Consider the following 25,739-nt stretch of genomic DNA (forward strand, 5'->3'; position numbering starts at 1 on the left):
TCCTCCTGCTCCCGGTCAAGGTGACTTCCTGGCCACCCTTGTCTCCCATTTAACACCGTGTGTGGTGGCTTCTACCCAACTCCCTGAGATGCCCTTCTGAGGGCCAATCTTCAGAGGAGTCAGCTGAGGTTCAGAATGAGTGCTTAGCCAGGAAGGACCCCAGCCCCCGGGCTCCCTCACTTCGTAGCTCTCCCTTGAGAATGTTCCTGATTGTATCGACTGCCTTTTGCCCAGGATTTGTATGTCTCAGGGTTGGACCAGCCACACTTCCTTCTAGCCATGGAATTGTGTATGTGAAGCCGGCTCTGGGGCACCTGTTTCCTAGTATTAAACAATTTTGGTGTCAGGGCACCTGGGTGGCTCAGTCGGTTGAGCGACAAACTCAGGTCTTGATCTCAGGGTCGTGAGTTCAAGCCCCACATTGGGCTCTACACTGGGTGTGGCGCCTGCTTAAGATTCTCTCTCCCTCTGCCCCTCTCCCCTGCTCGTATTCAACCCCTGACTCCTCTCTCCCTCTCTCTCTCTCTTTCTCTCTCTCTCTCTCTCAAAAAAAAAAAGTTACCCGTGGAGTTTCCATCTGACCAAATGATTCCACTCCTGGGTATCCATCCCGAAGAAACTAGAACATACGTCCACACTAAAACCTGCACACACATGTTCACAGTAGTGAGGTTCACAACAGCTGAAAAGTGGAAGCAACTTAATGCCCATCCATGGATGAATGGATACACAACGTGTCCACATCCACAGATGAATGTGTCCACCGCGCACGCGCATGTCCTTCGGCCGCAAGCAGAAGTGAGGTGCCTGCACCCACCGCCCTGAGGACAGACCCTGAACGCACGACGCTCAGGGAGGGAACCAGACACGAGAGGCCACACGGGGTGTGAGTCCACATGTGTGAAACGTCCAGAACAGGCTCATCCCACTGCTAAGAGGGACGGGGTTTATTTTTTGGGAAATGGAATGTTCTGGAACTAGATAGAGGTGATGATTGCACAACTGTGTAAATATACTAGATGCCTTTGGAATATACACCTGGGTTACAATTGTAAATTTTATATTATGCGTATTTTACCAACTGCCCCTCCCTACAAAATATCTCTTGGTCTAAGTGGTCATATTTTGGAGCATGTGACCATTGACGTCCTTAATGGGCCTTAGGGGAACAGCCCTGTTTTCCTCGGAGATCCCTCCCCTCCCCTGCCTTAGGTCAAGCCCTGTAGGGCTGTGATCACAGGCATGTTCTCATTTTAAGTAATGTCCTTGTGAGTCCACCACAAGGGCGTGAATTCCTCTGCGTCTGGGTCTGCTAAGCAGTCACACCCTTGACTTAGGTCTCGCCAGACCCGGCCCTGACCGGCCACAGGAGGGCAGAAAGGTGCTCCTGGGTCTCTGGGAGAAATCAGTGAGTAAGATGTGGCACTGCTGAAAGTTCTGTCCCCCTTTGAGGAAGAGGGACCCAGGGAGTAAAGTAGGTAGGAGGTGAGATGTTGGGAATTATGGAACTTTCTGGAACCTTCTGGAATGTGGAGGGCGTTGTGGCATGGTGAGGCTGTGGGTTGGAATTCCTGCTCACCCTGGATGACTTTCTCCCTGTGTGATTAGACCTTCCCTGTTTCTGTCTCCTTGTGGGCAAAAAGGAACAGGAATCATCACCCATGATCGTTCTAAGTTATGGGATGGTGTGTGAGCCGGTGACCCGCCTGTAGTGATCGCTGTTCTGTCTGGGCTGTTGTTCTGCTGTGTGCTAACATAGCCTTCCATCTGTGCCGCCGTCGTCATTCCCCAGCCGCCACCACAGGCATGGACCCAACCAAGGGTGGGATTAGGCCCGCCCCTGCCGACCCGGTGGCAGGATCGCCCCTCTTTGTTTGTAAAGGGATCAAACCCAGAGAAAACGTGTTTGAGATTTGAGGCTGCTCTGGGACATCCAGTTGATGGAGTGACACTTGGGGCTTAGACAGCTGGGCTTAGACGGCTCTGGAGATGCGCCATGGAGTCCGGTCTCCAGGTGATGCTCCCGGCCAGCCTCCCTAAGGAAACTCTCGGTGGCCCGCATGGAAATGTAATTAAGTGGCCGTTATCCCCTCTGTGGTGATGACACAGATTTGGCTCTGTAATAAAGATGAAAGAGTCCCTTTAGATCTGAGGGCCAGACCCGGCGGGGTCCCCCACCGCCCACCCCCAGCCCCGCCCTCCTGACATCGGGGCAGGTCACTCTCTGTGGGGGCACAGCAGCCATCCCTGGCCCCACCCCTTCGATGCCAGGAGCTCCCCCACCGTGACAACCACAGATGTCCCCAGACATTGCCTCACATCCCCCGGGGGCAGAATTGTCCCACTTCTCCCATTGAGAACCATGTGCAAGGAATAACACGGTTTTCGTGTTTGTCTTTTGCGCCCTGTAGGACCCTGGGGAACTGCTTTCCTGGCAGTTCTTTACGCATCGAGACCCACACATGAACCGATTTAGGTCATGGCTGTCCTTCAGAGCTGTCCTCACGAGAGGGGCCATGCAGCCTGATCTTTCTGGTCTCGAACCAGCCTAGTTTGGTGAATGATGTTCCCTGCTTTTACCTCTGAGCAACACCCCCTCCTCCTTGCTGGCCTGCATTTCCTGGTCTTTTCAGTTGCAGGTTTTCATTGGATAACACCGAACCTGGCCATAGCCCTGTCCCTTCGTGTTCCCCGAACCCGGGTGTCTCACGGAAGCCACACCCCCACTTTCTGTGATGGTTCGGGGGTTTAATTAGGCCCCTCTGGGGGCAGAGAGACACTTTAGTCTCCACTGTGCGTCTGTCCCCAAGAACGTGATGTGTTTTGGTTCATTTGCGAACACATCCAACTGTTAGGCTGGTTGGCACGGTTGCAAATATGTTTGAAGAATATAAAGCAGTTTGCAACCCCATAGCATTTCCCATGTGTTAAAACATTACCAATCCCAAGTGTGTAAAAATCTGGATTTTTATCTATTCTAGTCTCAGCCAGAGGGGGAGGCGTTACAGCAGTTCTGTTTTAAGAAAAGTAGTACGAGATATATATATAATGTATAGTGTTATTTCCTGAATCAGTTTTTCTTTTTGATGATATACAACAGAACAGCTTTCGAACTCCGTAATGCAGAAAAACCGCCTGACGGAGTAGATGCTGTTGAGCGCAGGAATCTGAATTGTGAGCGTCCGCTAGGGAAATCTGTGTTTTCTTCACCACCCCCAGATCTCCCATCAAAGCAGGTGTCCTCCACATTCTCAGTCACCTTGGGAGAATGTGCACCTCGAGCAGTCAATTCCAAGCAGTTGTGAGTGCCTTCAAGAGCGGGCTGTGCTGCTCTTGTATACTTCAGCTATACAGGTTTGTAGGTTTCAAATAAATCTCGGGTTTTCATCTTTTGGGGGTAGAGACAGCTTGTATTTGTCTGCTGATGCTGCATAACAAATCACTACAGACTTAGTGGCTGGAAACCACACGTTTATTGTCTCCCAGTTTCTGGGGGGTGGGGGCAGGGATCTGGGTGCAGCGTAGCTAGGTCTTCTGCTCAGCGTTTCTCAGGCTGCAATCAAATTGCCAGCCCGGGCTGTAGTCTTAACTGGGAAAGAAGACTGTACCTCCAAGCCCACTCACGCGGCTGCTGGCATGGTTGAGTTCTTCTTGGCTGTTGCCTGGAGGCCACGCTCAGTTTTTTGGCTGCTGGTTGGTAGGCAACCTGCTTTATCACAGCAGCAAAGGGGGCGGTCTGCTAGCAAGATGGAAGTTACTTTGTCACGTCGGATAATCGTGGAAGTGACATCCCATCACCTGTGCCTAGAGGTTAGGAACAAACACAGGTCCTGCCCACACTCAGGGGCAGGTCCTGACACAAGGCATGAGTACCAGGAGTTGGGGATCACTAGGGGACCATCTCAGAGTGCCTCCCACCCAGCCAGAGGTCACTCAGTGCTGAGTAAGGTCAGTGGTCCAACAGGAAGGGGTCAATTTTGGTTGAATGGGAGATTCATTGCCAAGTCCTAGGACTGTATTTCTCAGGTATAAGAGTCTTTTCTCCTTCCAAAGGTGATTTCTGAGGATGCATCCAGAGATGTCATGAGATGGCATATTGCTTTGAAATAGTTTCCCAGAGTGGCTAGTGGAAGGGGAGAATAAATGACTTAATTCTGTCATGTAGGTTGATTACCCAACTTGTATCACCTTGCTTGGATCACATGGTTTGTTAGTGGGGAATTAGAGACCAGGCTTTGCATGCTCGGAGGAGGTGAGGACGGGATGAGAGAGAGGGAGGCATGCTCATGGTGTTTCTAGATCTGGAGTCTTTCATGTGTGGCTTGCATCTGGACCGGCTGTTCACCAGCTGTGTAACTTGGGCAAGTCACTTAACCTCTCCAAAGCCTTATCTTATCAGCACAATGGAGATGTTAAGCCTTAGTTTATAAGGTGGTTCTAAGGATTAGGGACAACAGATAGAAAGTGTGATAAATGCACTGTGGCATCCTAGATGGCATCCTAGAACAGAAGAGGGCCATTAGTGGAAAAACCAGTGAAATCTGAATAAACTGTGGGGTTTGGTTAATACTAACGTAGCAATGTTGATGTCTTGGTTGTGACAAATGCACCCTGATTATGTGAGTTGTCAACTTTTAAGAGAAGCTAGGTGAGTGATATATAGGAACTGTCTGTATTATCTTACGACTCTCCAGCATATCTAAAAATATTCCAAAGTAAAAAGTTTATTGCAAAAACAAAAAACAACACCCAAGAAGAGTCTATTTTTCACCTTTAAAGTCGGTGAGGAGTAATAAACAATGATACCAGTGTTGATGAGGGTGTGGACAGAAAGATAGTATAAAATGGAGTAATCTTTTTCAACAATAACTTAGTGTGTTTTTAAAAATCTTAAAAATATTTAATGCTCTCTAATCCCATAATGCCATCTCTAAGAACGTATACTAAGAAAGTAATTAGAGACAGGCATAAAGATGTTCACTTTAGCATTATTTATAAAGCAGAAATTGGCAACAGTCTACATACTCAATAGTAAGGAAATTGGTACATCACTTATGGTATATTATTAACTCAATGTAAATATATGGGCAGCCATTAGAAAATTGTTTTCAAAGAATACTTAGAAAATGCCAATGATAGAATGTTAAATAAAAGTGGCAGAGGGAAAAATACCTAGATTTTTCCCTTTATAATTTAGAAGCTATTTTTGAGGCCAAAAGCTCAGAGCTAAAATCTTCAAGTTTGCTTTTCTAGAAAGCTTGTGGCCAACACCCAGTAAATTATGTGTGGAGGTGTTCTGTACGGTGTCTGCTTTTCGTGCGGGGCACTAGGTTCCTTCTTTGTGTGGGATAGCCTGTTCATTGACTGCATGTGACTGTACCGCTGCCTTCTGAGAAGCAGATTCCTAGAGCTCAGGTCCACATAGAATCCATCTCCATGGAACAGTCTTTAAAGCATGGGTTGGGCTGTGCACTTGAATTGAAATTGATCCTCGTGTTTCCTGTGGGGTAGTCCATAGCTGCTACTTTGTTTGATTTCATATCTTGGATGCCATCTCTTATCCCCAGCTGTGACTGACTCATTCTGTCTTGCATATTGGTCTGCATTGATGGTTGCCTTTGTTTTTCCCTCTTAATCATGAGTCTTTCTCATGTTTCCCATTTCTCTGCCTCCTTTCCCTGGGGAGGTAATCTTTAACACATCCCTTCTTTGGTGGTCATTTCTTTAAATTATATTTGCCATGCGTCTGGGTTTCTCAATCGAGGCACTGTTGACATTTTGGGCTAGGTAATTAATATAATCATATCCCCAGTTAGTAGAATTAATTTTTGAACTATCAATTATGCTCATGGTAAATAAAATTTCAAATTATATACAAGGACATAAAACAAAGAATAAATCTCCCACCCCTCAGTCCTCCTCACCATTGTAACTGTTAATAGTTCTGGTGGTGTTTTCTTCTAGAATTTTTTTTCCTTTGCATATACAAGTACGTGTACAAATGTATCTTTTCGAGAAAATGTTGTAACTCAGATGGCTTGTGCTAGTTGATGTACTTGTCTGTAGTTCTTGGTACTTACCAATGTCTTGGATCTCCTACAGTGTTAGCACATATAGGTCTGGGTGTATGATAAACTATTACTCCTTCCCTGTCCATCAAGGGCTCACGTCTTTGGCACTATGGACATTGGGGCTGGGTCATCGTTTATGGGCCGTCCTGGGTACTGTAGGGATTGAGCAGCATCCCTGGCCACACCCCTTCCATGCCAGGAGTACCTCCAACATCTCCAGACATTGAGTGTCTCCACGGGAGATCCACCAGGTCGTAAGGCATCTCTCCCTTTGTGAGCTTCGGAGTTAAACCTCAGTCTGAACTCTTCCATTCCTTTTACTGGCTCTGGGCAGTGTTTTAGGTTTTGTGTAGCTTAAAAACAAGCAAACAAACAAACACAGCTCTTTTCCTTAACTGAGACAGAAAGGGAGTGGTTCCTGATCTTGTAGCCATATTGACATGAGGGTGAAGTCATCAAGATCCTCAGAGCCCCAGCTCAGACAGCAGCTGTGGTCACTGACACCACTTGGGAGTGGTGTCCACTGATGTGGTTTCGAGGCCCTCCTTGGCTGAGAGGCTGCTGGGAGGCCAGGGACCTCTGTGCCCCTCTGCACCGTTGAGGGCTGGGTTCGTGCCCCCCAAGGGGCTCCACCACCTTCTATTTGTGTCATTGCTCTCCTACCTGGGTCCTGGGTCTGCTGGTTCATAGATTAAACCCTGTCCACACGCCTGGGAGCTTGGCCATCCCAGCAGCTTTTTAATTTCTAAAAACATGTTCATGGCTATATATTTATATTTCTCTGATGGTCACTTTTGAGAACAAGCCCACCGAGTCTGGAAGACAAATTGGGCCTTCAACAGCAAAATATAAGGCCGTCGTGAATATCCTGTGGTATGTTACGGCAACGCGCCTGGTTTGCAGTTTGCAAACCAGTCTTTAAAATAAAGTTACCTGGCGTGGTTTTGAATTTGCAGAAAAGTTGCAAAGACAGTGCAGGGAGTTCCCACGTGGCCCACGCCCTGGTATCGGCATCTTACGCTTAGCGTTAGCGTGGTGCATTTGTCACAATTATGTATCGATACGTTATGATCAGCTCAAGTCCGTACTTCGTTTGGATTTTCTTATTATTTCCCATTTCCCAGAAAACGTCTCTTTTCTGCCCCAGGACCCCACATGGCATTAGTTGTCACGTCTCCTTAAGGCTTCTCTGGGCTGAGACGGTTTCTCTGACTTTCCTTGTCTTTTATGCCTGGACAGTCGTGCAGAGCACAGGGCAGGAGTCTTACAGAACACCCCCCATCTGGGTTTGTCTGGCGTTTTCTCCCAGTCAGACGAGGGTTGTGGTTTTGGGGTAAGAACACACAGAGGGACACATGCTGTCCACAGGGCTTACCGTTCTTGGTGTTGACCTTGATCTCTGGCTGAACCAAACCCAGTGGTTTTAAACTTTGAATTGTTCCCAACATTGAAAAATCCGGAGATTTTATAATAAAAGACCTCCCAGCTCCTCAGGATACTTGGGAGAGCTGATGCCATCAGGCCACTTCCCGTGCGGTGACAGAGCTGGGCTGGAAGAGGTGCCCCCGTCCGGTGAGCCAGGACCCCCATTGTCACCACCTGCCTGCCCTGGGGCCCACCTCCCTCTTGTGACCCCAGGATGGGCCACTAGAATGTGGCAAGCTCCCCCCACCCCCGCCACTGTGGCCTCGCACCCTCGTGGAGGAATGTCCTCGTGCACGTTCCCAAACAGTCCCCCAGGAGGTGGCCGTGAGTCAGAAAAGCATGTTGGAATGTAGGGGAGTGAAGGTTACCTGGGAACATATTGTGGTTCGTCTGAAGGACACGGCTGGCCACTCCTGGCCATGTGGGGCTCAGAGCCACTGGCATCTGGGGCAGAAGGAGGGGTGGCCTTGGGCCTCCCACTCCGGAGTCACCATCGTTGGCCACTCCTGGGTCGTGGGCTTCTGGCCTCCAGCGCTGGGAGACAAGTCCCTGTGGTTTTAAGCCGCCTGGTCTGCGGTCACTTGTTACGGCCGCCCCGAGAAGTGTGTAGAGTCGGTGAGGACCAGATCCGGAAGTATGCAAGCTACAGAAAACAAGGACCGACCAGATCGCGTGTCTGGAACTTGTCGGGCGCAGAATGTCTCAAGATGTCGGGGGCGCTGCACTGGAGTTTTGGTTTCGTGGAGCCCCTGAGCTCCCCTGGCTCAGCCTCTGGTGGAGTCGAGTCCAGCATGAACACCCAGCAAGTCCTTTTATAGAGCGAGCAGTTTCCATATTTGCCACCGGCCAAAATCTGGGGACATTTTTCTCTGTCACGACTGGAGTGGTCCTGGCTTCGGGTGGGTGGATCCAGGGGTCCTGCTCAGCCCCCAGAGTGTTCAGGACACCCCCTCCCCCAGAGCATGACCCGCCCCCAGTGCTGGGGGCAGAAAACATGGAGCGAGGTGACCTTCAGATTCCAGAACATTCTGTGGGTCCCAGCACCGGGGCCCACAGCTGTGCCGAGGCAGCTGGAGCCCCCGGAAGATGAGCTGGGCTCGTCCTCACTCAGCACGTTTTACCCTCTCGAGGCTGCAGGGCTGACCCACGGAGTCAGGCAAACACCACAGCTCGGAGCAGAAGCCTCCGCTCCATCCCACGCGAGAGCAGGGTCGAGGTGACAGCACAACCCACACACCGGGGCCTCCAAGGCACACGGGCTGGCGTGCTGCCAGCTGCCACTCACCCGACAGTCCCCGCACACCCACAATGACACGCGCTCCCTGGAAGGCGGATGGGGAGGGGCAGATACCCTCCTGGCGCAGGAGGAGAACACAGGGCGGGCCGCCTTGGCCAGAACCAGGCAGAACCAGGCCAGACGTGCTTCCCCTCCGGGGAGGCTGCCTGTGTTGTCTGTATCTCTTCAACAGCACATTCCCTGGGCCCTTAGACTGCGGGGCCTTGGAGTGGTGGTGGAGGGTCTCCCTGTGAGGCATCAACAGACTTTCTGTAAAGGACCAAAGGGTGAGTGTTTTCAGCTTTACAGGCCAGAGGCTGCAGTTGCCGGGTTCTGCCTTTGGAGGTGCAGCTGTGCCTTGGATGGTGTATACGTGAAGGGGCATGGCCGTGTTTGAATCAAACTTTGTTTACAAAGCAAGTGGTGGGCCAGATTTGGTCTCGGGTCTCTGATAGGTCAGCGCTGCCTCCTTCCCAGGTCAGAGGCCTCTCCTTGTTAGAAGTGGTTTTCGACACGCATGACTGTCCCCTTCTTCTCTAGCTTGGTGACCTCAGGCTGGTTTCATCTCCTCTCTGAGCCTCCGTTTCCCCATCTGTAGAGCAAGGATAGTTATTCTTAGGGGTTGTAACTAGATTGTTAGGTGTCGTAGGACAGTAGTTCTCATCTGGGGTGATTTTGCCCCACGGGGGGCCCTGGTCATGTGGTTGTCGTGACTGGGGATGCTCCTGGCATGGAGGGGGTGGGGCCAGGGATGCTTCTCAGCGCCCCCCCCCCCCCCCCCCCAGTGCCTGGGACGCCTCCAGAGAATGAAGTGGTTCTGAATGTGTGTGGGGCTGGAGGGGAGAGACCCCGGTGTAGATGGAAGTATCTAATAGGGTCACGTGCAAAGAGCAGGATGCCATATTAGTTGTTGTCTGTCTTTCTTTGGCCCACAGCTTCCCTCTTATTTTCCAGAACTCTCCGTCCATAAAACCTTTGCCCTCCTCCAGGCCCGTGCACCGGCTGCAGACTCGGCAGGCCTTGCTTGAGTGCCCCTGGACGCCGCGGCCCCCTGAGTGAATGCGCCCTGTCGCCCGGGTCTGCCGGAGATGTCTCAGAGCCTTGCTCCAGCAGGACCCGGGGCCCCGCTCAGCCACCTTCTCCCCTCCTCCCCCCTTCCTGTCAGAAGAGCAAACTTCCCTTGTCGATTAGCATATCCTGTTTTTAGCGTCTTTCTCTTCTAGGTTTTATATAATCGTGTCATTATTAGACGCTGTCACAGGGACTCAGTGCTCCCCCAGTCACACTTTGAAGCATTCCCTAGCATCAACGGCTAATTGCCTGTCGTCACTCTTCTCTTCTCTTGTTCAGTAAACTTTCACTTTAGAATAGTTTCAGATCCTCAGAGGAAGTGGGAAGGCAGTACAGAGTTCCCACGCAGCCCGCAGCCGGGGCCCCTTTGGCCAACACCTTCCATCAGCGCAGTGCACCTGTCACAGTCAATAGGCCAATATTCCTATGTCATTATTAACTGCGCTCCATACTTTGGACTTCTCTGCTTTCCCCCTAATTATCTTTTTCTGCCCCAGAACTTCATCCAGGACCCCCACATGACACAACCCCACTGGGCTGTGGCGGCTTCTCAGACTTTCCGTGTGCAGAAACCCTGTCCCACTGGGGCGGTGGCGGGGGGAGGGGGGCGGCGGTCATCAAGGGCATTACCGGTGGCGATTTCATTCACCAGACCTAGACGTTTAGGGCGCCCTTTGCAGCCAAGGTTTGCTAGCCCACTGATGAAGACGAGGTATTTACTAGAAAGTCGGGTGATGGGTTTTTTTCAAGGTGACCTTCCTGGCAGCAGCGGAAGGGGGCCCCTCTGTGGTTGTGGGTGTTTTGTGTGGCCGGATGGTTGGAGGTAATTTTGCTGGGTGACAGTCAGGGGCAGGGTGGAGCTTTTCCATGTGACCCAGGGTCTAGCTTCAGGATGAGATGGCCATGGTCTCTCTGTGGTGGCGCCTGGATATGAGAATTTGTGGCTAAAATAGTGCCATGTTAAAAAAAAGACAAACCCTGTTTTTAATGTTTATTTATTTTTGAGAGAGAGAGAGAGAGACAGAGTGTGAGGGGGGTAGGGGTAAAGAGAGAGGGAGACACAGAATCCGAAGCAGGCTCCAGGCTCTGAGCTGTCAGCACAGAGCCCAACACGGGGCTCGAACTCACCTTGAGATCATGACCTGAGCCAGAGTTGGATGTTTAACTGAGAGAGCCACCTAGGCGCCCCTAGTGCTGTGTTTTAATAGACTGACTTCTGTTCCGGGAGTCACAAACTACAGCCTGTCGGCTGAATCCAGGCCTCCTGCTTTTGTAAATGAAGGGGTTTTTTTTTTTTTTGTAATGTTTATTTATCTTTGAGACACACACACACACACGCACACACTCACACACGCACACGGAGTGTGAGTGGGGGAGGGGCAGAGAGTGAGGGAGACACAGAATCCAAAGCAGTCTCTGAACTGTCAGCACAGAGCCCTGACATGGGGCTCAAACTCTTGAATGGTGAGAGCATGACCTGAGCCAAAGTCACACACGTTACCGACAGAGCCCACCCGGTGCCCCTGTAAATAAAGTTTTATTGGCACGTGACCGCACCTGTTTGTCTCCTGCAGCCACGTCGACCGAGTAGTAGTGACAGAGACCACCTGACCCACAAAGCCAAAAATAGTGACCGTCTGGCCCTTCCCGGGAACACTTTGCTGGACCCTGGTCTTGTCAACAAAGCAGATCACACGAGTCCTGAGTAATGAAGAAGTTGTGGCATGTAACTTACTCTGCGATACGTATCATATAATAAGGAAGTTCTTTTTTTTTTTTTTAACGTTTATTTATTTTGAGAGAGGGAGAGAGAGAACCCCAAGCAGGCTCTGCGCTGTCATTGTGGAGCCTGATGTGAGGCTCGAACCCACGAACCGTGAGATCACGACCTGAGCCGAAATCAAGAGTCAGATGCTTAACCGACTGAGACACCCAGGCGCCCCTAAAGCAGTTGTATACTATTAACAGTGTCAGGCGCTGATATAAGCAGCTTATATATATGTTCAGCTATTTAATCTGAAAAACACTCACGGGGTAGGTGCTCCCATCATCTCTGTGCTACAGATTCAGAAACTGAGGCACAGAAGAGTCCCTAAGCCGCAAAGTCAGGACAGACAGTGTTTGGCAATGCTGCCTCTCAGATATAAGGATATATGTCCCCACCACCCCCCTTCCATGGGACTCGGTGTAGTTAGTTTAATTTCGAGTGGAAAAAGAAATCTGTTTTTACGCATTTTGTTTTCTTTCTTTTTTTTTTTCTGTTGGAAATTGGTCGTCTCCTAAATCAGTTGCCTGTCCCCCCATATACTACAGTTCCAGGCGGTGTGGGTTTGATGACCGCTGCCTCGTACAGGGAAGCGGCCCTGCCCCCCAGGACAAGGGGCAGTGTCTGGGGATGTCTGTGATCCTCATGACTGGGGGGCTCCTGGCATCGATGGGGACGGGGGCCAGGGACGCTGCTCAGCCACCACGGCGCCCGGGATGCCCTGCAGAGAACCACCTAGCCCAATGTCTGCAGTGCGAGGTTGGTGGGGGGAGACCCTGTGATGATAATTTGGAAAACAGTCGAGTCAGGTCCCTGACCACGTGTGACAGCAGAAGAAACCGCGGCGGTCCTGGTCAGATGGTATGGAGCAGGTGACGCCCCCATCCCCCCCAGTCTGGGTTAAGTGGAGGAGGGTCTGGAGAACCTCCAGAGGCACCACGGACCTGGGATCAAAGGGTGGCGGCACTCCAGCTGCCTTCTTGTGCTCGGCAACCGGAGACCTTTAACCCTGGGGTCAAGCGAGCGGTGCCCTCGTGTCCCGTCTGATCAGGGGTGTGATGGCGCCTGATCTGGGCCAGTCCTGGCAGAGCCCTCCACCAGCCGCCTCACCTCCTGTCCCCCCCCCCGCCCCCCCCATGCCTCCCCACCGGTGCCTTCCCCCAGGCTCCTCCTCCCCCAACTTCATTTGCAATCAGAATCAGTCAGGGTGACATATTTAGATGGTTGCTGTGGTGACGGGGGAAGGCTGGGGTGATTGTGGCAACGAGTGCATGAAGGACAGCGGCTGCGTTGCTATCTGGAGCCTCCCTGGAGGCCCGCACTCCTGCTGCCCGCGTGGGGTGGGCATCAGTGTGGGGAGCTAGGGGGCTCCAACGCCACGGTCCCACCCTCTCCGTTCCCGGAGACGGAGACGCGAACTGTGGCCCAGGCAGGGAAGATCTGCCTGTTGCCGAGTGCTGGGTCCCCGCTGGAGGGGGCGGGGGGGGTGACCTGGGGAATGTTTGTGGTCATCGCGACTGGGGTGCCCTTGGCATCGCATGGGTGGGGTTGAGGGGTGACGCTCGATGCCCCACAACGCCCAAGATGGCCCCCACAGACAGTCAGGGGTGCTGGGGGTGGAGGGAGAGACCTGCTTCGCAGGGAAGGGGATACAGGCAGGGGCTTCCTTCCGTTTCAGAAAGGAGGCGCTGGCATTTACGCTGTGGTAATTCGCGAAGTTCCAAAGGCTTCCTTTTCTCACCCCTGTTGTTCTGCTGAATCTCCTGGGCCCCGTTGGGCTCTTGTGTCTCCCCAGATTATCAGGTCGATAGACATTGGGAAGACAAGAAAACGAAAACTCCAGTGAAACTCCAGTGCGGTTCAGTGCTCACCATTAGGAAAAGGTAACGGCTGCCAGAGGTGTAGGTGGAGACGTCAGGCCAGTCAGCGCTGAGGGCAGGAGTCTCAGGTCTCCGCTGCCGTGTCACAGCGAGCCGCTCCGAGCCCCGTGGGGACCACGGACAGCGAAGGGGTAGTGTGCCGCTCGGTGCCGTCTTGCAGAAATCCGCTTATCCCCGGCCACAGTATGCTTTCCGTTGGCCAAATGGGATCTGGGAGTAATCTGAGGGAGGCGGTTTGGGACTGATTGTATTAGGGCTCTTGTCTGATCCACTCATGGGGCTGCTGTGGTCCCTGGGCCGGGGCCGGGGTGGGGGGGGGCAGCAGGGAGGATGGCTCTGGTGTAGGTTTTTCCTGGCCTGAGAGGTCAGGAGAGTCTGATCCTTGCGGTATCATATTGTTACATTACTTGCAGAGGCTTCCGGGGGGGGGGGGGGGGGGGGGGGGGGGGGGAAGTAGGCAATGCATTTGGCCAAGACTGACCCAGCTTCTCTGTGGGTCTGGTTCATAACAGCTCGTTGAAGCAATCACTGGTGAATGTGAGCACTTTGCGATCATCTGGTCTAAGACAGGCTCCCTCTCCCCTCTCCCCTTCCCCCCTCCCCCCTCCCCCCTCCCTCCTCCCTCCTCCTTTCTAAATTCAGAATTCTCCTAATTTGTCTCTTCAAGATCTTCTCTTAATAGACTGCTTTTTAGAGTAGTGTTAGGTGATGGAAAAATGCAGAAAATAGAGCTCCCACATACCCCCTGCCCCCTCCACATTTCCCCTGTTGTCACCATCTTGCCGTAGTGGGGCACATTTGTTGCAGTCGATGGGCCAATATTAATACGTGACCGTTGTCCAAAGTCCTCGTTGACATTCGGGTTCAGTCTTTGCCTCGCCCCTCCCCCAGCCCAGGAGGTCGGTAACAGGGTCCTGCCCAAAAAGGGGTTTGCTTCCCAGGAGGACATGGGGCGCTTGGACATGGCAGCAGCTCCCGAGCTAGTGTGTCCCGCTGGGCACAGACTCTCAAGTAGAAGTCGACCTGTCGTCTCCCCTAACGCGTAGTTTCACGGCCCTGTTTCTGGCAGTTTGGGGTCTCCAGGTGTGGGAGCTAAGGGTCCCCCTGCCCATGTTCCAGCTCACCGTGCGGAGATATTAGGCTGCAGATTTGTGGAGCCCCTCCAGAATTACGAGGGAAATAGAAACCACCCCACTGGGAAATTAATGGCGGAAGACCCAGCGCGCCTTTGGTTTGTGATCCGCGGGTTTTGTCTTCCTTTATCACGTTGATAAATAACGCAGCTGCCAGCAGCGGCTGAGAACAGGGTCTCCCTGAGCCCCTGGGCCCGTCCCGTAGGTGTGCAGCGGGGTTCCTGCCCGTTCCGTTTCACAGGCGAGGTTCAGGCTGGAACCGGCCCACAGGGAGCAGCTCTGCGGGGGCGGCCTGGTCTCCCCTGGGTCCTCTGGGCTCCGCAGGCTTTCCCGTAGCACCAACCGGGACAGGAAACCCCAGTGGTTACTGAGCACATGCTGAGTGCGCGGCCTGCGGTAAACCGCGGCCCAGGCACTCCGGGGTCTCCCTTCTCCCAGGACACACGATCCTAGCAATGCTGGCGGGCGCGGGGTCTCTTCAGGGGGTAACGACCACGTCCTGCAATTAGCCCAGCGTTCGTACAACCTCGCAGATATCCTAAAAGCCGCTGAATTGGACACTCCCAAAGGGTGGCTTTTATGATCGGTGGATCACATCTCAATTTAAAGGAAATGAAGAGAAAAAGGAAGCACGTGGACAAGATGGGGGTCCCAGGTTGTAAGAACTGTGGCCCAGGATAAATGTAGGTGAGAGTCCTTCCCATGCAGGCACCCCAGTGGCCGCAGTCACGAATGGTGTCTGTTTCCAGCGTGGTTTACGGCCCCCTCGGCACGTGGCCCTTCCCACCAGCGTTTCCTTTGTTGGTGTCTGTGACTGTGCTTCCCGGCAGTGCCTCCGGCGGGTCCGTGTGGGGTCGGCAGGCCCCGGGGTACCAGGGTCCCACCTCTTCATCCCACGGCTGGTCCTTCAGGATGGCCTGTGGGTCCCCCTGATGGGGAAAGTGAAAGCCCAGCATTTTTGCCTGGGTGAAGGTCACGGGGACGGGCAGGCACCAGCTGGTGCCACTCACAGCCTGTCTCGTGGGCCGCAGACGAGCTGGTCTGGTTGTCTGCGGGGGTCGCCTCAGTGCTCAAGTTCAGGTCCCAGGGCTGGAGGACAGCCAGTGGCTGGTGTTGAAGGGCTAGGGATGGGGAGATTTGCGGTTGGCACGTGTGAAGGCAGAGGTGAGAAACCATCTTTAAAGGGAGTCGTGACCCCATGTCCACAGCAGCACGATTCATAGCAGCAGCAACCAGGAGGTGGAAACACCCAAGTGCCCATCAGCAGCAAAGGGGTACACGCAGTGTGTCCGTCCACGCACGGGCACATGATTGGCCATGAACAGCAGCGAGGCGCCCACCCCCGCCGCCCTGCGGACGGATCCTGAACACACGACGCTCAGGGAGGGAACCAGACACGAGAGGCCACACGGGGTGTGAGTCCACGTGTGTGAAACGCCCAGAACAGGCTCATCCAGGGACAGGGAGGGGGCTCGTGGGGGCCGGGGGTGCTGGGGAGGGGTGATGGCTGATGGGGATGGGGCTTCCTTCAGGGGTGATGCAAAAGTCCTAAAATTGTTTGTGGCGATGGTTGCACAAGTGTGAAAATAGTAAAAAGCCCCGAACTGTGTGTTGTGTGTGAATTAACTGTGTGGCCTGAGGACCGTGTCTCGGTAAGAAGGCCTTAGAAAACAATGCCTAGTGATGGGTCAGTTTCCTGGTTTGGACAACGGCCCCTGGTTGTGCAGGGAGCCAGCACAGTTGGAGCTGGGTGCGAGGTGCCCAGGACCCCTGTGCACGGTTTTTGCACCTTCTCGTGAGTCTTTAATTGAGTCAGAAATAAAAACTTGAATGATCGTATGTGCGGACGTCCCCTACAAGGCTGAAGTGAGTGAAGGGCGTTCTCCAGGGCGGGTAGGGGGCGCATATTGGACGGGCCCTTGTTTCTCACCACCCGCCGCCCCCAGCAGCGAGGCGCCCTCTGGCCTCTGCGGGGCGCTCCAGCAGCTCCCCAGCCGCGTCTGGGGCGTTACTGAGGCAGCGGCGCCACCTGCAGGTGATGGTGGGCACTTCGCTTCTCCATCCTGGCCCCAGGTTGACAACACAATGGCCCTGAACTCTGAGAAAAGGGAGCCGGCATCTTTTGAGTTTTTGGGTTTTTTAAAAATAAGTTTTCAATTTTAAAATAATTTTAGATTTTCAGGAGAATTTCAAACAGAGTTCCTGTCTGGGGCACCTGAGTGGCTGTCAGTCAGTTGAATGTGTTCTTGATTTCAGTTCAGATCATGATCCCAGGACGGTGGGATCAAGCTGTGGGGAGCATAGAGCCTGCTAGGGATTCTCTCTCTCTCTCTGTCTCTGTTCCTCTTTCCCACTCTCTCTCTCTCTAAAATAAAAATGAAGAAAAATTTGATTAAAAGATAGGCTTCCTGTCTGCCCTTCACTCAGCCTCCCCTGTGGCCGTACCTCCCAGAACCACAGTGCATTTGTGACGACCGTGCACGTCCATGAACCCAGCCCCACTCTTTTTTTTTTTTTTTAACATTTATTTATTTTTGGGACAGAGAGAGACAGAGCATGAACGGGGGAGGGGCAGAGAGAGAGGGAGACACAGAATCGGAAGCAGGCTCCAGTCTCCGAGCCATCAGCCCAGAGCCCGATGCGGGGCTTGAACTCACGGACCGCGAGATCGTGACCTGAGCTGAAGTCGGACGCCCAACCGACTGAGCCACCCAGGTGCCCCTCAGCCCCACTCTTTGTTCGGATTTCACCAGTTTGCCCCTGTGGTCCTTGTCCTGCCCCGGGACCCCATCCTGGATCCCACCTTGCATTTGGTCCTCACATCTCGGCAGGCAGACCCCGGTGACCTGGTGGGTGCCCTGGGGCAGGGGGTTGACTCAGTTTCCACCTTTTCCTCACAGGGGACTCTGAGAGTCAAGTCATGTAGGAGAACATCCTGATAAGGCATGAAAGGTCACGTGAGCATCCAATCCTTTCCTGTTTAGTTTGGGAGCATTTGGAGAATTTAGTAGGGACGACCTCGCAAATTTCTAACAGACCTTTCTGGTAAAGTACGTCAAGTTCCACTTCTGCACCGGGAGGTCCTGAGTCTGGCGGAGCAGCCGAAAGGCAGGCCTTCATGACGGTCTGACCGTGAGCTCCAGACCCTTCCTCACTGCCGCTGCCGAACACGTGTTTCTGGCCAAATGGTGCTCCACTGAACTGTTCCGTTTTTCTTCCAGGGAGCGGACATCGGGTTCCTGAGCCTCGGCGCTGAGGACAGCTAAGCCTCGTGCACAGGTCAGTGCCGTGACGTGTCTCCTACTCGACCGTCAGAGTTCAAGGGGACGTTGAATGGCTGGCCATTCTGGGCCGGGCTGAGGCGGGGGGGGTGGTGGCTTGCTGTGGAGGCGGGCGCCTCACCCAAAAGGCTTCAGCGGGGCGTGCAGGGCAGCCACTGGCAGGACCAGAGCTGAGTCACTGGATGTGACAGACGTTATCTCAAAGCTGGCGCCCGTCCTGGCGGCTGGGAGGCACTACGTGGCCTCAGGGGCACTCTTTTTACCAAGGTAGCCGTAGAGACAAACAAGGCTGAGATCCTGCTCTCTTGACTTCGGCCGTCTGTCCATCTGGTCTCATTTCCAGAGGGTGTTGGGTGGCTTCTGTCGTGTGGGAGGAGGGACGGCGTGAAGGTGAGCTGGGCGAGGCGGCTCGGCCTGCGGTAGCCCCACGTCTCTCCCCTTGCACCTGCCCGCGGAGGTCTCCGCCACCCTCCAGCGGTTTTCTCTGTCGTGTGATCTGTGATCTTCACTTAGAGTCAACCTCTGGCTTCCAACCGAAATGCCGAGGGAATTTTGATTCGGGTTGTGTTTGATTTATCGGTAAATTTGAGGGAGATCGGATGTCTCTGTGATGTTGGATATTCCCAAGCTGTGTGTCTGCGCCTGAGTCCAAAAGAAAAAACGTCAGAAGGAGGCAGCCCCAGAAGACGCACGTGCTGTGGGTCCGTCTCGGGGAGGTTTCTAGCAAAGGCTGGTCTGCAGGGACGGGAAGGTGCTTGGTGGCCGCCAGGGGCTGGGGAGGGAACGGGGACTCTGTGGATGTGTGCCAGGAAGACTGCGTGGGGGGTGATTTCACGCCCTGGCACCCTCGCTGCCGACTCCTCCAACCATGTTTCCACCCGGTGAGCTTTCTGGCCTGTGAGGTGCCCCTCAGTAAGCTCGCAGTGGTCATGGGCTCAGCTCAGGAGAGAGGCTGTCCCTGAGGACAGAGACCAAGAGCAGAAACAGGAGCCCTGGGGTGGGCGTGACGTGTGGGCGCCCGGTGGGACCCACACAGATTTCCCGTGTGAAGGCCGGCTCACAGGGCAGCCGGCCAGCTGGAGGCAGACCGCTGTCCTGTTAAAGAAGTGTAGGGGCGCCTGGGTGGCTCAGCCGGTTAAGCGTCCGACTTCAGCTCAGGTCATGATCTCGCGGTCCGTGAGTTCGAGCCCTGCGTCGGGCTCTGGGCTGATGGCTCAGAGCCTGGAGCCTGCTTCCCATTCTGTGTCTCCCTCTCTCTCTGCCCCTCCCCCATTCATGCTCTGTCTCTCTCTGTCTCAAAAATAAACGTTAAAAAAAAAAAAAAAGAAGTGTAAACGCACACAAAGGGGCCGCAGAGTTTCCTAAAGGCCCCGCCCAGCGCCGGCCATGCTGACGTCTTGGGGCGCGTTCTGCCCGGATCTCCGGGAGTTACATCCACACGCGTGATTTTAGAGCCAAAGGATTTACTCTGTAACGTGCTGGTTCTGCTTGAGGGGCGTCTTTCCTCGACAGGAAACCTGTGTTTCCGTCATCTTTCCGGACGCTGGCTTAGCATCCCACATTCTAGGCGAATTGTAACACGTTTCTTTTTTTTCTTTGAAAGCTTATTTATTTATTTCAGAGATACAGAGACAGTGGGAGTGGGGAGGGGCAGAGAGAGGGGGAGACAGAGAATCCCGAGCAGGTTCCACACTGTCAGCACAGAGCCTGACGCGGGGCTCAAACCCACGAACCGTGAGACCATGACCTGAGAAGAAGCCAAGAGTCGGACGCTTAGCTGACTGAGCCACCCAGGCGCCCCTGTGCCACATTTCTTTTAAAATAATTTTATAACTGATTTAATTAGTCTCTGGGTGGGTTGGGGGGGTGTTTTCCTGTTTTTCTCTTCTCTTTCTCTCTTTCTTTCTTTCATATTCCGGGATGACTGTCTCTGTGCAAACTTAATACACCCTTGGCTGGTTGTCGTTTGGGGTACATGCTCACGTGTGTGCTTGCCGTGCGTGTGAGAGAGAGACAGAGAGTCCGGGTGTCCTCGTCGCCTGTCCGACAGCCCCAGTGCCCTCCAGGAACGCACCGTCCCCGGGGAGCAGCCAGGCCGCCTCAGGGCTGCCGAGTCCAGGTCATTCGGGCTTCAGTTTCTCCCCTGAGCTGTGTGTTCTGTGCGCGGCCTGGCTGTGCTCTTTACTGACCTTCCCAGCGGGGCCTCTGTCTCATCGACGTGTTTGAACTCTTCTGACATGTGTGTCGGAACTTCCTGTCTTTCTCCGTTTGGATGCCGTCTGGTGTCCGTCACGTAGGCCGCGAATGTTTTTCGGAGCGCGCTGTTCCCTCTACTCACCGTGGGCGTTCTCGTAGGGAATGTGTTGTCTTTGGCGTGCCCCCAAATTTCAAGATGACAAAGAGCAATTAACCTGCACTTTGTGCGGATTGCATCTTTTATGCTTAAATCTTTGAAGCAGACAGACTGGTGAGCCTGCCCCCTGCCCCAGGGGGACGCGGGGCAGCGTGCAGAGGGGCGTGGAGTGGTGTGGTGAGCAGGTGCTCCGTGGGCAGGTCCCGCGGGGAGCTCTCTGTCACAACGGTGAGCCTGCCCCCTGCCCCCTCCAGGGGGCTGCCGGGCTTTCCCTGGTTACGTGCTAATTTGGTACTCACTCGTTGAACACAGTCTGCTCACCTGCAGGTGCACAGACACGCGAGACCCTGGCCAGGGTTTACCACCTGAGCAGCCGGGGTGTCGCCGAGCAGGGGCCCCGCCACCTGTCTTGACGGCAGAACCAGCCCTCCAACAGATGTCAGAGCTCAAGGACGACCGGGAGTTTGGGGTGTTTGCTCTGGCGGCTTGGGGCTCAGGGGTCCCCCCTCTGCCCGCCCCACAGGATGCTGCAGTTCCCGCTGGCGACCACAAGGGGGCAGAGAAGGTCCACGGGGTCTGCCCCCCTTGGGCCTCCAGCCTTTGTGGGCGCAGGTGTGGTATTTCCAGCTCTCCCCCACCCTTGTTGGAGCTCTGTGACTACCCTGTCCCTGTTCTCCAGGACATGCCAGCACCGAGAGTTCCAGGGTCACTCTGTCCCCCCGCCCCCATTCCCCTTACAGATCCAGAGCCTCCATGGACCCAGGCCCCAGCTGGCCCCTTTCACCGGGTTAAGGAGGGAGAAGGAAGCACTGGCCTGTGACCTTGGGGGCTCAGGGTACCGGCACACCTGCACCCCGAAACCCACTCGACCCGGGCATGGCCCAGTGGCCAGAGCAGAGGCCATAGCACAGAAGCAAAGGCACAGGATTGGGGGTGGGCAGCCTGGCTGCCGCAACCCCCACCTCGGGGACCGAGTCTGGCTTCTGGAATGTTCCCCCCTCCATGATGTGGAGCAGTGGCTGGTGCCTCTGGCCCGGTACAGTCCCTTCCTTTGGGACTCACCTAAAGGGCACAAACCCTCAGAAGCTGCCTCGGGCCTCCCAGGTGTGGAATCTGGCCTGTGTCACACGTTCTAGTGCGGTCTCTGGGGTGGTTACGTCCGGGGCACAGGGTAGCCCTTCCCTTAGCAGGGATTTCCGAGTGTGTGCCTGGGCCTGGCCACGGAGAAACGGCAGTGACCACATGGGGAAAACCCTTGGTTCCACAGAGCTGACCTGCTAGCAAGAACTGGAGATCCGTTGTGGGCTCCCCCCGCCCCAGCACCACTAAGGTCAGGCGGGTCACTCTCTGGGGGCGTCCGGGGCTCTGTGAGGGCTGAGCAGCATCTCTGGCCCCACCCCCTCGATGCCAGGAGCCCCCCCCCCCCCCCGTGTAATGACCACAGATGTCCCTAGACGTGGCCCAGGATCTCCTGGGGGCAGAACGAGGACGCTATCTTAATGATCTCTCTCACACTGTCTTTATCGGGTTCCCAGCCGCTGGCCCTCCCACAGCCTCGGAGCTCTGGGGGCTGAGACCGCAGCCGAGGCCTCCTGGAGAGGCACCCAGCGTTCCTTCAGTTCCTTCAGGCTGCCGCTGCCAGGGACCTCGGCTCAGGCCCCCTGTGCCCTGAGGGCTCTGGACTTTCACCCTGGGCATCACCTGGGCTCACCAGGCCACTGTGGCGCTAGCTTTCCTTTGGATGTGACATTGTCTTTGAGCTGCAGTTTCCAGCATGGTAGGTAGGCATGAACCACCGGCACGAATACCGGCAGCCGCTGAGCACCTGAAATGGGCCGCAGTGAAAATGATATTTTGCATGTGTTAGGTTAAATCTCTGATTCTTCATTGGGGGCCGTCTTGTCCCCAGGGGACACTGTGCTGTGTCCGGGGCCATCTGTGGTTGTCATACTAGGGGTGTAGCATCGAGGGACTAGGGGCCAGGGTCTCTGCTCAGCCCCGACAGAGTGGCCGGCCGTGATGCCCATGGTGCGGAGGGAGGGGGAGAGCGCCCGGACAAGGACCGGCGTTCTCCAGCCTTCTTGCGCGCTGCGTAGAGCACAGAAGCACTCCGTGACCTTCAAACGACTGCGTGTGTTTTCCTGACTGCCGCTTGTTCTCGCGGGAGGGGGTGAACATTCCTGCCGAGAGCACCGTCGGAGCCTTTTATCTCTGGAGTGGTCCTCGAGCGGATCAGACCGCAGCCCCAGCCCTCCAGTCAGAGCCCGCTGCCCCCGCCACCCCCGGCTGGTTCCCCGCCTCAAGTCCTTCCCAGGCTTGTGGAAATGCACGTTATTATCAGTTCTTTCTGCGGACGAGCTGTCCTCCTGCACAAACTGCCAAGACCCACAGTCGAAATCTTAAAGCGTTCTGCTCACGAAAAGGTCACGGACTGCCGCTGCTTTTCCAGCAGAAACGTACACGGCGCACGCATAGTCAGGCGGTGCCATGTGAAGCGGGCCCAGGGGGCCCTGCCGCAGCCCGCGGTGCCGGAGACCCTCATCCTGTAGCCCGCAGCTCCGATCCGGCAGACAGGACGTGGGCCCTTCCCAAGGCAGCAGCGGTGGCTCCGACGTGAGCTTGACCCTCTAACCCAGGCTCTCCCCGGGGCTCTCCCAGGGGCCCACGTCCTGGGAGGTCTGTGGCCGTCACGACCGGGAAGCTCCTGGCATTGAGCGGGGGGCCCAGGGATACTGCTCCGCCGCCACGGCGCCCAGGACACCCCCAGACAGTGACCTGCCCCAGTGTCCGCCGTGGCGAGGCGAGAGGTCCCGGCCGTGCAGGATTCTCAGCTCCCACAGGGAGTCAGGGTGCTGCCTCACTGTCCACGTGCGTCACTGCCTGGGTCCCACCCAAGCCGTCTTCCTGACCCTGCGGGCCAAGGCACACCACAGGTTTCCGTCGGATTTTACTGATTTGGCAACGCAGACCCAGGGAGTCTCACGTGGGAGATCACCGGGGCAGGGGACCCGTCCGTGGGGCTGCTGGAGCGGAGCAGCCCAGTGGCAACTCAGGAGCGGAGGCCACGCATCGCGGGCACGTGTGCGTTGCTGGGCAACTGCTGGCATAGTCGGCCTCCCTCGGGGCAGGGCATGGTGCGCACACGCCCCGCTCGCTACTCATCAAAGTGCAGCCTCTTGACTCAAAACACACAGGGAGACAGTCACGTGGGACAGGAAGGTGGGGGCGGGGGAGCCGGTAGCCGGGTGGAAGCCGCCGAGGGCCTCCCCCGGGTGGGCACGGGGGGTCCCGCATCTTCCCAGGGCCCATTCTCGGCCTGATTCCCTTGGAGCCGGTGGGTTGTCGGTTCCTTATTTTCCTTCCCTCCCAATCATTTGGTCAGCAAACGTCCGTGCGCCTGGGCCCCGCTGGGCTCACTGCTCACATCTGTCTGCGGAAGCCCCGAGGGCAGGGTCGGGGTACGCAGGACAGAGGGGAAGGGACGGCCTGGAGATGTGCTCAGCAGCAGGAGGCAGCAAGAGGGACTCCGGGGCCGACATCAGCCCGGCGGCGGAGGCCTGAGCAGGTGCGGGAGATGCAGGTGTGGGGTGGGGGGCGGGGTGCTTGCCTCGATTGCCACAGACTGCCACAGACGGTGCTCTCTGTCGCAGGTGCCCCCCATGTGATGGCAACTGGAGGGGAGGCCTTTGGAGGGCTGGTACCGGGCTTTGTAATAAAGACCTGTCTTGGGCTCCGTGCACGATTCCCGGCTCCCCGCTCCCCACGGCCTTGGAGTTTCCGAGCGAAAGGAGCATCTGTCGTGTGTGACCGAACGTGGAAGTGATGGGAGAGCCGTCACCTAGAGTGTGTTAGCTAGCCGGGGCTGCGTAACATCACCACACACAGCGAGCTCCACGCGGCTTATCCGCTCCTGGGTCTGCAGGGCAGCGGTGTGGACTGCGTGGCTGGGATCTGTGCCCAGGGCCTCACCGGGCTTGGCCAGCCTTGAGGTGTCATTGAGGCTTCACTGAGAAAGGACCTGCCTCCAGTTTCACTCGGTCTGTCGTCAGGGTTCAGCTTCTTTGTCATCAGACTGCAATCCCTGCTGTCTTGCTAGCGGCCAGCAAAGGGCCACCCTAGGCTCTCAGGGGCCACATGGTCTCCTCCACTGGCCCCCTCCTGCTTCCAGTCTCTTACTTCCGGAAGGTCTCTGACCCGTTGAAGGGTTCACCTGATTAGGCCAGGCCCACCCACGTGTGTTCCCTTTTTTTTATTAACTCAAAGTCAACCGATCTGGGGGCTTAATTACGTCACTCAAACCCCTTCTTCCATACAAAATAGCCTAAGCATGGGGCGCCTGGGTGGCTCAGTCGGTTAAGTATCCGACTCTCGATTTGGCTCAGGTCGTGATTCCAGTGTTATGGGCTCGGTCCCTGTGTCGGGCTCCGTGCCACATGGAGCCTGCTTGAGACTCTCTCGCTATCGCTCTCGCTCTCTCTCTCTCTCTGCCTCTTCCCTGCTTGTGCATGTGTGTGCTCCTTCTGTCTCTTTCTAAAAACAAACAAACAAACAAAGAAACAAACAAAAAACCCAAATAGCCTCAGCAGGAAATAGTATCTTACCATGTTCCCGGGTCCTGTCCACACTGAAGGTTGGTCTACACAGCGTGTTCACCAGGGAGCAGGGATTTGGGGCTCTTAGAATCCTGTCGGCCACCAAGGGAAAGAAGGGAGTGCACTCCTTCGAGACAGCCGGCCCAAAGCCTCGACCAGGGCTGGGCAGGTGATGCCTCGTCCGCCCCCTCCGTGCTGGCAGCATCACCGGGACTGGGGGGTCAGGACTGGGGGAGAAAGGGCGCGTTTGCGGAATGCACGGCCCGTCTTGTCCCAGTTACACCCGGATGTACTCACAGCTTCGCTTGGTTTTTATTTTTTTAATTTGGAGAGAGACAGAGAGACAGAGACAGGGACAGAGAGAGATTGAGAATCCCAAGCAGGCTCCATGCGGTCAACACAGAGCCCGACGCGGGGCTCGAACCCACAACACCGTGAGATCGTGACCTGAGCGGAAACCAGGAGTCGGACGCCTAACCGGCTGAGCCGCCCGGGTGCCATCGCTTCACCTAATTGTTAAAACACTTGTATTTTGAAATAATTACAGATCCATTGGAAGTCACAGTCACTCCTGAGGCCTGATCCCGTACCCCCTCCGTCCCGCTTCCCCCAGGGGCAGCATCTCTCGTCACTGTGGTGCTAAACCGGGAAACTGGCGTGGGGACCCTGCGTGTGCGGTTCCCAGCCATTCAGCACACGCGCAGATTTGGCTTTGCCTCGCGTAGGCGCATGCGGGACTGTTACACGTCCGTCAGGTGGAGAGAGCTCTGGTCGCTGGCGTGTGTCGGGCCGGCGGGCGGAGGCCCGGGAAACAGACACAGGTGTCTCTGCCTCGATGGGATGAAAAGGCTAAAGGCGCCCACTGCACACTGATAGGAATCCCCTTGCCACT

General features: G+C 55.2%; 1 protein-coding gene across 1 annotated transcript in view; it reads left to right on the plus strand.

Moving 5' to 3' along the window:
* The window catches only part of GNG7 (G protein subunit gamma 7), a 118,630-nt gene that overhangs the window by 12,313 nt on the left and 80,578 nt on the right, over positions 1-25,739 (plus strand). Inside the window, exon 2 of the mRNA XM_086699592.1 lies at positions 17,843-17,900. The gene's annotated coding sequence lies outside the window, so the exon portion shown is untranslated. The remainder of the gene's footprint in view (positions 1-17,842; positions 17,901-25,739) is intronic.

This window comes from Puma concolor, chromosome A2, assembly GCF_028749965.1.
Source record: "Puma concolor isolate L17-30 chromosome A2, mPumCon1.1.hap2, whole genome shotgun sequence".
NCBI classification, from domain to species: domain Eukaryota; kingdom Metazoa; phylum Chordata; class Mammalia; order Carnivora; family Felidae; genus Puma; species Puma concolor.